Source organism: Rhinolophus sinicus, chromosome 13 (genome assembly GCF_057876585.1).
Source record: "Rhinolophus sinicus isolate RSI-liver-muscle chromosome 13, RSI-T2T, whole genome shotgun sequence".
In the NCBI taxonomy this organism is placed as follows: domain Eukaryota; kingdom Metazoa; phylum Chordata; class Mammalia; order Chiroptera; family Rhinolophidae; genus Rhinolophus; species Rhinolophus sinicus.
The window spans coordinates 33,311,080-33,323,840 of NC_142513.1; positions in this window are offsets into that span (position 1 = coordinate 33,311,080).

Genomic DNA, 12,761 nt, shown 5'->3' on the forward strand with positions numbered 1-12,761 from the left:
CTCTCATTTTCCCTGTCTCGTGAGCATACACTCCTGGCTACAGGCAGGATTGGTTTTATATTAGCTTTTACCTCCAAAGCCCTCCCCTATCAAAACTCACACAAAAGAAACAGCCAGGTGCCAAAATGTGTATAGATGAATTTTACCTCTATCTATGGTAGTCATGCCTCAAAACAGCACAGTCTGATAATGTGTTCCATCAAAGTAAGAAACTCAAGACTTTTGCCCCATTAGGCAATTATATACAAAGAATAAGGAGTATTCTGCTCTCCTTGGAAGAGAGAACAGTAGTTACTAGTTCTGTCTCTCAGCCAGGTAACACTCCCACTCCCAATGCCAATATCATACTGGATAAATTGCTCTATGTAAGATTTAATAGTCAACTGATTCAATTGTAAGTAGTGTTCGATAGAAAATGGAAGCAATTATTTTCCACGATCACTAAATATCATAGAAATCCATGTTCTCTGTAAAGAAAGCTTTCACAGAATAAGGATATATTTCCTCAAAAAGAAGATGGGCATGATTTCCAGATAACTATTCAGTTCATAACTCTAAATTATAGGTTGTAAGTAAAGAAACAGTTTTTCTCATGTCATCACAATGAATAGAAACTTTTCATGCTTATTTTTTCTTAGAAAATAGTCATGGAGGGTGATGCATTACCTTGTTCATAAATGCTTCGTGCCAGTAGACATTGAAAAGATATCCATTCCCAACTTGAAGCACTAACAATTTTTCACTTTTTAAGCTGCCACAAGAGGGTAAGATAGACAGCAGGATAAAGGGCATATATTCAGTTCACACTTTTTCGAGCACCAATTAACCAGTTGTAGATCCTACTCCTTTCTTATTTCTCTTTTCACTTATCCACAATTTGGCCATTTTATTTTTCACCATGTCAGAAGAGAGATACAGAGAGGTAATAAAATTCAAAGTAATCCATTCAGTCACCTTTTAATATGTCTTGTAAAAGACTACATAGAATGGAGTTTGACATTACTGACTAAAATTGTAACTCAGTAATATTTGTATTTTATTTAGGTCTGTGTTCTCCTTCTGTCTGTGATAATTTTTTAAATTACATTTTTCTGTTACTGTTGGCATTCAATATTAATTTATATTAATTTCAGGTGTACAGCATAGTGGTTAGACATTTATATAATTTATGCAGTGATCCCCAACCCCTTCATTAGTCTAATACCCACCCGATACTATACATAGTTGTTGCAACATTATTGACTATATTCCCTATGCTATACTTTACATCTCTGTGACTATTTTGTAACTACCAATTTGAATTTCTTAATCCCTTTGCTGCTTCATAACATAATTGTGAAGATGTATCTTGCATACAAATAAATATTAATTGAATGAATCAATATACATATAATGCTTGGTCTTGCCCTTTTTTCTCATATCTCACCAGAATCTGTCTTATATCTCTATTCTCTCTCTCTCTCTCTCTCTCTCTCTCTCTCTCTTTCTCTCTCTCTCTCTCTCTCTCACAAATATTGATGTACAGAAGAATTGCTAACACTCACATTTATTACTGGGCCCAAGGTCAGATTTTCTGATTCAGTTGGTTTGGTAAAAGACCCAAGATTTTGCATTTCTAATATGTTCCCAAGTGATGCTTATGCTACTTGTCCAAGTGACCATATTTGAAAATCACTGCTCTAATGTACATGCCTTCTCTTTTTGGTGGCTTCTTTCACTCTACTCAGGAATGCTTTGTGTGGCAAACAACTTTGTTCCCCTTGCCGCATCCCCTAGGGATATCTCAGATTTCAGCTATGCTGGACAGTTCCATGCAAGACCCAAGCTGCCAGAGATCCCACTCATTTGGGTATTTATCTCCTGTTCCATTTTGGTGCCTCCTCTGAAACTGTAGGAACCCTCTCAACACACAGTCTAGAAATACAGGGCAGCTAAAGTCCCTGAAGGATGAGAGCTTGAGGTTAAATGCCCATCATCATGTTTGTCATGGGGTCAGTGCTGAGAGTAATTCTGTAGGCGTCTCAGAGGTCCCACAGAATTCAGTCCCCATTAACTACTGTAGCAACCTTGACATCGCATATTCATATTGGTTGCTGCACTTCCCTGTATCACTCACTCTTTTTTTCTCATTCCTACCTCCTGAGTCATGTTCCTATAAACTACCAGCACCAGTATTTTTGTCCCAGGTTTTGCTTTCAGGCAAATCTAAACACAAACACCTTCCCTGACTTTTAGTAACGATGAGCTAATGTCCTATTTCTCCCATTCCCTTTATCTTCAGCTATCTATATGACCATTTACTCAGTTACTCTATTTCCTTACCTCTTAGTTGCTTCTTCTGAAAGAAAAGATGGCCTCCATTTGCTGTACTCTTCCAAGATCCATCTCAGGTAAATAGCTTTCTATGTTTCAGATTCTACATACTTTTTCCAGGCCCCTTTCTTTTCCACTCTGCAGGATTTAATATGTTAACACTCTATTGTTCTTGAAACTCAGATGAAGAACCATCTCTCCTCTGTAGCTGGGCCATCTACTCCATATGGACTTTTTCAGAACTCTATAACACTTTATTGTGCTTGCTCAGTCATATGTCCTGTCTCATTCTAGTAAGTTCATTAGTCAGAAATTCCCAAGTTTTCTACATTCACAACATCCTTAGTATCTCCGTAATTTTTTCACAACACCCTAGGGCCAAAGGAAATACTAATAGCTCCATTTATCAAAGAGTTATGTTCAAACAACTTAACACAATATATGTAGTGACAAATGATTAGCCGTTTGGAAACATGACACACATAAATATTGACTACATTGTAAATAAGCACAATTACTAATAGGATGTGTGTGCCTTTTGAGCACTGCAAAACTTCTAAAAATTTTGTATCAGATTGGACACCCTCACACTCATTTCCTTTCTCACATTCATTTTTATACATGTTTATCTGAAAACTCAGGTTTGAAAGATATAACATCATTAAAAAGAATGTAACCAAATCTAATGGATATTGAAACTGTGAACTACTTTTATTTAATAATGGACATATAGATCAATGAAATAGAATTGAGAACCCAGAAATAAAGTTACACATTTATGGTGAATTTATATTTGACAAGGGTGCCATTACAATTTAATGGGTAAAGAATAGTCTTTTCAATAAATGGTGCTGGAGCAACTAGAGGTCCACATGCAAAAGAATGATCTTGGATCACCCCTTCAAACCACATACAAACTGAGCTCAAAATAAACTTAACTATAACAGCCAAAACCCATAAAACTTTTAGAAGAAAACATAGGTGTAAATAAGTGTCCATGACCTTTAAATAGGCTATGATTTCTTAGATATGATACCAAAAGCACAAGCATCCAAAGAAAAAAAATAGATAATTTGACTTCATCAAAATTAAATATGTTTGTGCTTTACATGATATAAACAATGAAAGGACTACCCACAGAATGGGAGAAAATACTTGCATATCATATATCTGATAAGGGACTTATATGTAGAATATATGTAAAGAACTCTTACAACTCAATAATAAAAATACACATAGTCCAATTTAAAAATTGGCAAAGGATTTAAATAGCTAGACCCTTCTCCAAATAAGATGTACAAATTGTCAATAAGCACAGAGAAAGATGTTCAGCATCATTAGTCATTATGGAAATATCAATTAAAACTGCAATGAAATATACTTCATACCCATTGGAATGTCTATATTCAAAAACAAGGAATAATAATTATTGTAAAAGATGTGGAGAAAATGGAACAACACCTACAGTCCTGGATGGAAGGTAAAATGGTGCAATCCTTTGGTAAGCATTTTGGCAGTGTCTCAAAAAGTTAGGCATAGAGTTATCTTATGACACAGCAGTTTTACTCCTAGATATATATACCCAGTTAAGAACATATGCCCACACAAATAACCTGCAAATAGATATCATAACAGCATTATTCATAATGCCAAAAAATGGGAAAAACACAAATGTCCTTCAACTGATGAAAGGATAAACAAAATATGGTATAACTTTACAATAAAATGTTGTTTGGCCTTAAAAGGAATGAAGCATTGATAAATGTTTGGTTAGATGGATCTTGTAAGATGGATGAACCTTGAAAACATTTTGCTAAGTGAAAAGGTAGGCATAAAAGGCCTCATGTTATATGGATACATTTATATAAAATGTCCAGCATAGGCTAATTAGTAAAAATTAAAAGCAGATCCGTGGTTTTCATAGGTCTGAGAGACTGGGTTGACTGCTAACGGGTACAGAGTTTCTTTGGGGGTGATGAAAATATTCTAGTATTAGACAGTGGTGATTGCACAAATGTGTGAATATATTAAACACCAGTGAATTGTCTACTTTATAAAGGTGAATTGTATATTAATTATATCTTGATACAAATTGTCAAATGATCTACACTTTAATTCTGGTCCAGTAGTCCAACCAACCCCTTCCTAATTCTAAGGGAGAGACTTAAATTTTCAGCTAAGCCTCTGCTACAACTCACAGTCTGAAGTGGTTCCATCAACGTGTGGTGAGTGAGAATGAAGAAAAACTGATAAATTAGCCCAACCTTCTTGAAGAAAATGTTTTTGAAGGACCAGAAAGTGTTTTGCTTTGCCAAATTCAACAAAATCTGCTAAACCATGAGCTGAACTGTTTTTGTTAGCGTCTATCTTTACCCACCAAAGAGGAAAATGAAAGACAGGATGACGACTAGCTTAGCAAAGCAACGTTGTTAAGAGCACAAATTCTGAAACCAGAACTCATAGATTTAAATATCAGCAGAACTAATTCTATCTGTAAAATATTCAGGAAACCACTTACCATTTTTGTGCCAGTTTCTTCATTTCTAAACCCTGGCAGTCAATTCTACACACTAGGATTATTATGAGAATGTAATGAGTTGATATTTATAAATCATTTAATACTGTGTCCAGTATATAGTAAGCATGATATAAATGTGTTTTAACTAAATATACCATGTTAAATAAAGACAATAAATGATGGTGAACACAGTTAGAACATATAAAATATCAAGATACACACACAAAATGCAGTGCTTATTACAACATAATATAATTTGCTGTTTCTTGGACCTGATAGTTTAGCCCCCAGTTTTGGGACTCCTCTGAGTCCAATGCCCTTGGATGATCTCTGAATTCCTGAATCTACATCCCCATTGTTCCATCTGTCTCCTTCCCTCTTTCCTTGTGGGGTACCTGAGTTTCATCTCCTGCCTACTTGCCCCTATACTACATAAACCTTGAACAAAACTTCCTTCCACTGCTTCTCTGAGAAATACAGTTGTATGGAGAATAGCTCTCATTTCTTAAACTTAGGTAAGCAAGGAATGTTATATTTGCTTATTTTCTCATTTTCTTTATAAGTCAAATTGAATCTAATTCCAAGCCCCTAATCTTTTGAGCCGGCAAGAACCTTCGGGGATAGGGGGGCTCTCACTGACTCTCGTCCATCTGGGTTCAGATGTAGGACCCAACCCACTAATACTGTCCACACCATATTTTGTGGCCTCAAAGTCTGACAGCTCTGCTACTTTGATGCCAGGCTCATGTGTGAGAATCCTGGTAGAGACTGAAACTATAAGAGCTTGGGGCAGACTCCTTAGGGATACCAGTAATGGTTTTTGAGTTTGGTGACTTCCCAAGATGCAGGGTACAAACTGCAATTCCTGGTGCCTTCCATGTTAAAGATCTAACCAGAAAAGACTGAGTCACATTGACACCAGCTAGTCATCCACGCCTGGACCAGGGCTGCTTGAGGAAACCTTTCTGGCCATTTGGTCATATTCCTTGAAGGCTGTCAGTGCCACAGTGCTGTTTATTTCTCTCAAATGAATGAGGATGCCAGGACCCTCTCAGATGATATCCAAATTATTCATCACTCCTCTTGTAACTAACTCCAGTCAAGCCTAATTTTCCAAAGTATACACTCCACGTTGTGTCTGGCTTGCTACACAACTTTCAAATCTCAACACATATGTGTTTTCACCTTCCTGCTCATGTGTGATCACCAAATAGATACACGAATCCAACCAACTCTTTCAATTGCCATAGCTGGGCAAGAGTTGTTAAGCATTTCCGCAAAGAAACTGAGGTGTTTGAAAGTTAGAGAATGAGGAGAAGAGCTGTCCAATGGAATTTTCTGTGATGATGGGCATTTTCTGTGTTTCTGATGTCAAATGTGGTGATCTCTAGCCATATGTTGATATCGAACCCTTGAAATTTAGCTAATGAAACATTGCAATTAAAACGTTTGAAATGTGGAACAGAGGGACGAATTTTTACTTTAAAAAAATGTAATCCATTTATAAGTGTGTTTAAATAGCCCCAAGTAGCTAGGGGCTGCTGTGTTGAGCAGTGCACCCTATGCAAAGAATTCCCAATGTGAGACTACACAGCTTTCCCAGCCCCTTCTCCCCAGAAGCCTGACACTCTTTCAGCATTTCAGTGACATATTCTAAACTAATATTTCCAAAATATAAACAATGCATAGATATCTTTTCAAGGAAAAATAAAATTCCTGGACCCAAATGCTGTCTGAATTTGATATGCTTGTGGTGTTTGTAGTCAACGATGGCTCAATTTTTTCACCATGTTTCCATTATTAAACAACCACAAAACCTCTATTTGTACCAGGTAATGACATCTCAGAGCCTTCACTTGGCTCCACTGAAATTGCAGGACAAGATTTATTTATAAGGGACCATCTGGGCGATCTGAGATAGGCTTTAAAATATTATTCTTTTATTCACTCATCCAATAAAAATCTTGAAAGCAAAATTTCTCCTTGAGAATTTGTAACCCCCAGTTTGACAGACACTATCCTGACATTGACTTTAAAAAGTTCTATTTCCTGACACTACACTCCTGAAAAATATCTCCAGTTTTTGGAAATGAGTAATCTCAACCTGGATTCCAACAGTTGCTGACAGCCAGCCCTGGGATCAACACAGGCTAGTGTCTAGTGTGCAGGGAATTCTATTTCAACAAATCAGGACCCACTAATGGAGTTCCTTTCCCTTCTGGAATGGTCTTCAATTTTTTTCCAGAAAACAAAACAAAGTCTTAAACATTACCATCATCAACTGCCAGTGTGAAATTTTATGAGAAAGTCCCTTTGCTAATTTCAAATTATTCTCTTGGCTCTCTCATGAGCCTGGATCTCTCTGCAACATTTAGTCTTGGAAATGTTTTCCCCTGAGGTTCAGCTGTCAATCTCAGAGTAGTTTCCACATCTCTCCCCTTATAAGGAGCACCATGCCCTTGATGGATGGATGTTTACTACCTGCCTAATGAGTTGCACTTTTGTAGTCAGGATTTGGTGCATGTAAACTCAGTTCAAGGGGAATGATTTAATGATACAGCTACACATTGTTCCCTATGACCCATATGTTGGGAAACATTCTACAACATACCTTGTAAATAACTCAGAACCCTCCTACCTGTCAGAAATTAAGGTACTTTTAATTGGACCATTCACTTTCACATTGTGGGTGGTTCCAGTCCCTCCCCACAATTTCACAAAGTCCTTCCCCGCAATTTCACAAAATCTCCAGAGTTATTATCACACTGTTTTCTCTCATCTCCATACTTAAGGTCACATTAGCCAATTGGATTAACTGATATAAAACTCCACCCCTTACCTACTTCCTCAAGATATAAAATCACAAACTGCTTATGTTTGGGGAAGTTATTTTGAAGCATTGTGGTGTTACTGAAGGATATAGATTCTGTAACAGTGGTCTCCACTCTCCACCATCTTATGTACTCGCTCCACTTTCTGACCATTCTTGGATAACTTCAAAGACACATATTCCTCTCCCAGAGACTTCTCACCAGGCACTATGCCATGGGGACTCTTGTCCAAAACCCTTACTCCACATTTGTTTTTATTATAAGGAGCAAAATAAATAGTCCAGCCAAGAATCAGCTTGCATGACCTGTAGCTCCGTTCATTGAATCAGGTTTTTGAAAGCAAGTATTTCTATAAGAACCCTCTTTCTTATGTGCATATTTGAAATAGGATCCTTATTTTTTCAAGTCTATAGCATAGCCAGTGTCACACAACACATCACCTTCACATTTAGTTCTAGCAACATTAAAGCAGGCACAATTTCCCTGAAGAGGAATGGAACTCTAAAGAGTACCCTGATTATGATATTATCGCACTCAAATGGAAATAATATCTGCAATTTGTCTGCCAGGGGATGAAGTTTAATGACTAAACTCAAATCTTCAGAGGGCGTAATAAAACGGTGGAAACATTCTGAATTGATCAGAATCACTGAAGATGTGATACATATATAACAGTTCTTCTGAGTCTGGAGATGACATTGTTTTAGAACCTTGAAAATCAGCTGACTTCATTAAAAGCATGTAGAACCAGACTACATAGAGTCTCCCACATTCTTAATTTTCAGTATCATCTAAAGTTACATTGTTTTTCTGGGCAAGAAGTATGATTTCAATATTCAAATAGGCGTATCACTTAAACGTTAACAGAGCAGCTAATCAGAGTAGTTATCCAACCTTAGAAATTTTGATTTTATTGTGTGGAAAGGAAATAAAAGTATTAGAAGACTATCAGTTAGTTTTTGCTGCACAACAGACCACCCTAAAACTTAGTGGCTTAAAATAGTAATCATCAATTTAGCTCATGATTCTATGGGCCAGTAATTGGGGTTGGGCTTAACTGGGTGGCTCTTCTGGTCTCAGCGGGCTAACTCACATGTGTGTGGTCAGCTGCCAAGTATTTTGGCCAGCTAATCTAAGATGATTTTGCTGGGATGGTTCACTTCTGTTCCACATTGAAAAGGTATCTTTCCTCAGTATAGCCTGGGCTTGTTATGGTGGTTGCAGGATTCCAAGAGAAAAACATAAGCATGAAAGGTTTCTTGAGGATCAGACTCAACTTGTACAGTATCACGTCTGCTGAATTTGTCAAAGCAAGTCACAGGCCAGACCTAATTCAAGGGATAGAGGAAGACTTTCCACCTCTTAGTGGCAAAAACTGCAAAGCCATATGGCAAAGAGTCATGGATACAGGGAGGGGAATAATTGTGCCATTTCTGTGAGCAATCTACCACAAAGGTATTTCCTGACTTCAAAGAATTTAAAACCTACAAGAATAAATCAAAAATTCAACCAGGAAATTCCTGAGGAAAAACACCAGTCTTCATCCATAATTACTATAAATTGATAATTAATTATTCATTGTCACATCTCTTTGAAGAGACTTTCCACTTACTTAGTTGTTTCTCTACTTCAGTTACACTTGATGTCCTCCATCTTCTTCTTTGTGGTAGTTGATATTCATAGCAAATGTTTGTGATATTTGACTCAAGTGAAGACATTTTACAACTCTAATGACTTAATAAAAGACCGATATTGTTCCCTAAGGGGCACTGTCCCTAAGGTTTGGCACACACTTGTCCAAGAAAAATAAAACAACTTACAAAATGTTTATATAAACAGTACTGCACTTGAGATGCAAGCTGAGGTAAGGACTTTAAGGTCCTATATGTCCAGACAGAAGCCTAAATGCCACTCATCAGAGATTCCTGACAATGGACATATGCGGCCAGGAAACAGCATTAGTAGCGCAGCCCACTTGTGGACTTTAACCATGTGAGGCTGAAGGACAGGCAGGCAGATCCCTCCAGACCAGTGTAGTCCCATCGAAATATAATGTGAGGCACTTGTGTAATTTTAAGTTTACTAGCAGTCACATTTAAAAAGTAAAAAGAAATAGGTGAAATTAACTTTAGAGTATATTTTATTTAACTCTATATCTCTAAAATATTACATCTTTAACATCAAATAAAATGTAGTCTTCATTTTTCCTTAAAGGGCAGAAAGTATATCATGGATTTTATGCTTTGTGTCTTGCTCAGGGCTTTGCACATATTGTATGATCAATAAATATAGGCTGAATAAAAAATAATGCACAAATCGACAGGTAACCGTTGGGGTACTTGTTATATGCTATTAGGTGATTCAGTCTTTAAAGACTGTGTTGTCATTGCCTAGAGGGATAGCCATCTCTTTCCTTGCATTTTTGGTTTTAAATTCTTGAAACTGAAGGTCAGCCATCAACTAGCTTAATCATATGCTCTTGATCCTTAAATTATATAAACAACTTACATTGTGTCTGAATTCCACTTGACAGCTTATCTGAGGACAGAAATTCTTTAGACATAGAGTAAGTTTGGTATTTATGCTAGTGTTAGAGTAACCTAGAGAGCCCAGTAAGGACAGTTCTTGGCTACCTCAGGGTCCTTTGTAAGGACCTATAGTAATCCCTTCTTACCTACAGATTTACTTTCTGTGGCTTCAGTTGCCTGCATTCAACTGAGGTCCAAAAATTTTAAATGGAAAATTCCAGAAATAAGCAATTATTAGTTTTAAATTGTGCACTGTCCTGAGTAGTGTGATGAAGTCTCACGTTGTCTGAGTCTATCCCATCTGGGGTGTGAACTAAATCTTTGTCTAGAATTTTCATACTGCATATGCTTTCTGCCCATTAGTGAGTTAGTAGATGTCTTGATTATCAGATCAACTGTCATATTATTTTACTTAACAATGGCTCTGAAGTGTAAGAGTAGTGATGCTGGATATTTGGATATGCCAAGAGAAGCCATAAGTGTTTTCTTTAAGGGAAAAGGTATGTATGTATAGGAAAAAAACATAGTATATATAGAATTTGATACTGTTCACAGTTTCAGGTATCCACTGGGGGTCTGGGAATGTAATACCCTGTGGATAAGGGAGCACTATTGCATATATATTTTCAGTAAATGGATTTCATGTAGTTTACACTTACAATTCCCATTTGACTTTGAGTTTTCTGACAGCTTTTTTTTTTTTCCTGCTATAAAAACATTTCGTTTCTTAACTCCACTTGATGGACATTCCTTCAAATATTCATAAAGTTTTCTGTAAATGTTCAAGCTTCCTTCTGCATCCATAAATATATCGGTAAGAGAAGAACCATATATCAAGCCAAGACACATTTAAACTTTAGCCTAAGATTCTCTTTGAAGTTTACAATCTCTAAAATATATGTCACAGTTTTCAAAAATGTTTTTTTCTAGACAAAGTAAGACTGGGTATGAAAGGACAGGAAATGTGAGTAAAAGGAAGAGCTCTCAGTGGCTGGTAGACCAGCAAAACTGTACCTATTAACCTGACCAACACAAATAGCATATTTTAATGGGCATGAATCCACATGACTAAGAAATCAACAAGGGACCTTGCAACTTTTTATCTCCCCAGTGATTTAGTGAGTCACCCAAAACTTATTATTTACTATTGAACAGTGTGGGTGAGGGACAATAGGGAGCTCTACAGGAGCATAAATCATGATCTTTTCTTTAAGTTGTTTAAATTGTATTTGGTAAATAAGGTGAAGGTCACCTCAATGCCACTATTCCTCCTTATTTCCTTTTTGCAAAATCCCTTCACTGCAGCAAGGTGGTCTCCTTAAGAAGGTGTTCTTATCAACCCAATAATATACTGTGCCAACTTTGCTTTATTATTTTTAATTATTACTATTGTTACTATATTACTATCTGTAAAATATAATAGATAGATGATAGATAGATAGATAGATAGATAGATAGATAGATAGATAGATAGATAGATAGATAATAGCTCAAGAAAGCTGAGAGCAAAACAATAGGTGGCAGGTACTTGCACCTTCCAAAATGAGATGTTAGGCTACAACATGCAGAGGATGCTGGGAAAAAGAAATGTTTTCCATAGCCTGAGCCCAATACTCACCTCAAGTATATAAAAGGTCTCAGGTTAAACATTTTAGAGAAAGAATTTCAGAAGAGTTGTTGGTTTGCTGCGGATTTTCCCTCCCTCATCCAGTGTTTGTCCCCAATCTGAAAGAGGCTTCAGGGAATCTTTTGGAGACTGTGTCCCTTAGGTGGGGCCAAACACTTAGATGCGAAGGTCTCATGGAGAGAAATCGGTAAACTGAGGAGCTTTAGCTATAAATGAAAGTAAGAGTTTTTACTAGTCCACAGGACTGGATACTTCTATTACTTAAATGAAACTGCTTTGTGCCTAAAAGTGATTAGAGAAATTTTCATTGTTGGAGTGATGATATGACTTAAAGAAGCTCTGCTGGTTAACTATCGTTACATCTGGGAGAGAGGAAGAACCAGTTTCACAGAGAGTTCACGTAAGTTACAGAGAGGAAAACAAATGGTGTTTTACGATCGTTCCTTCCGGATAATGGCTTTTTCAACATAGTAGTTACCTGTATTTATGTGCTTGCCTATTTTCTGTCTTCCCCATTGGAACATAAGCTCCCCAAGGGCAAGGACCTTGTCTCTTTTAATCATCATTAATTCCTCAGAGCCTAGAAAAAATGTCAAGCACGTTGTGAGTACTTAATAAGTATTTGTTGAATTAATGCATAAATGGGTAGTAGTGCATGGGGAATTAGAAGCTCTTCTACATGTTTCTTGAGGATAATATGTTGGCTGAAATGAAAAAAAAAAAAAGGAAATACAAAAATACTTAGATAATCCTTCTGAAAAGAATAGGAATAGTGCCTTTCCAATCTAGCCATAGTTTACACTGGATTCAGTGGAGGAAGCTCAAAAGTCACATTAAGTCTTCCCTTGTCTAAAATATCAGCTGCTAACGATATTCAGCTTGTGTAACTAATTACTGCTGCGGCAGCTTTCCTGCCTCCTTTGTGTTTTCTTGTGTGATATTCT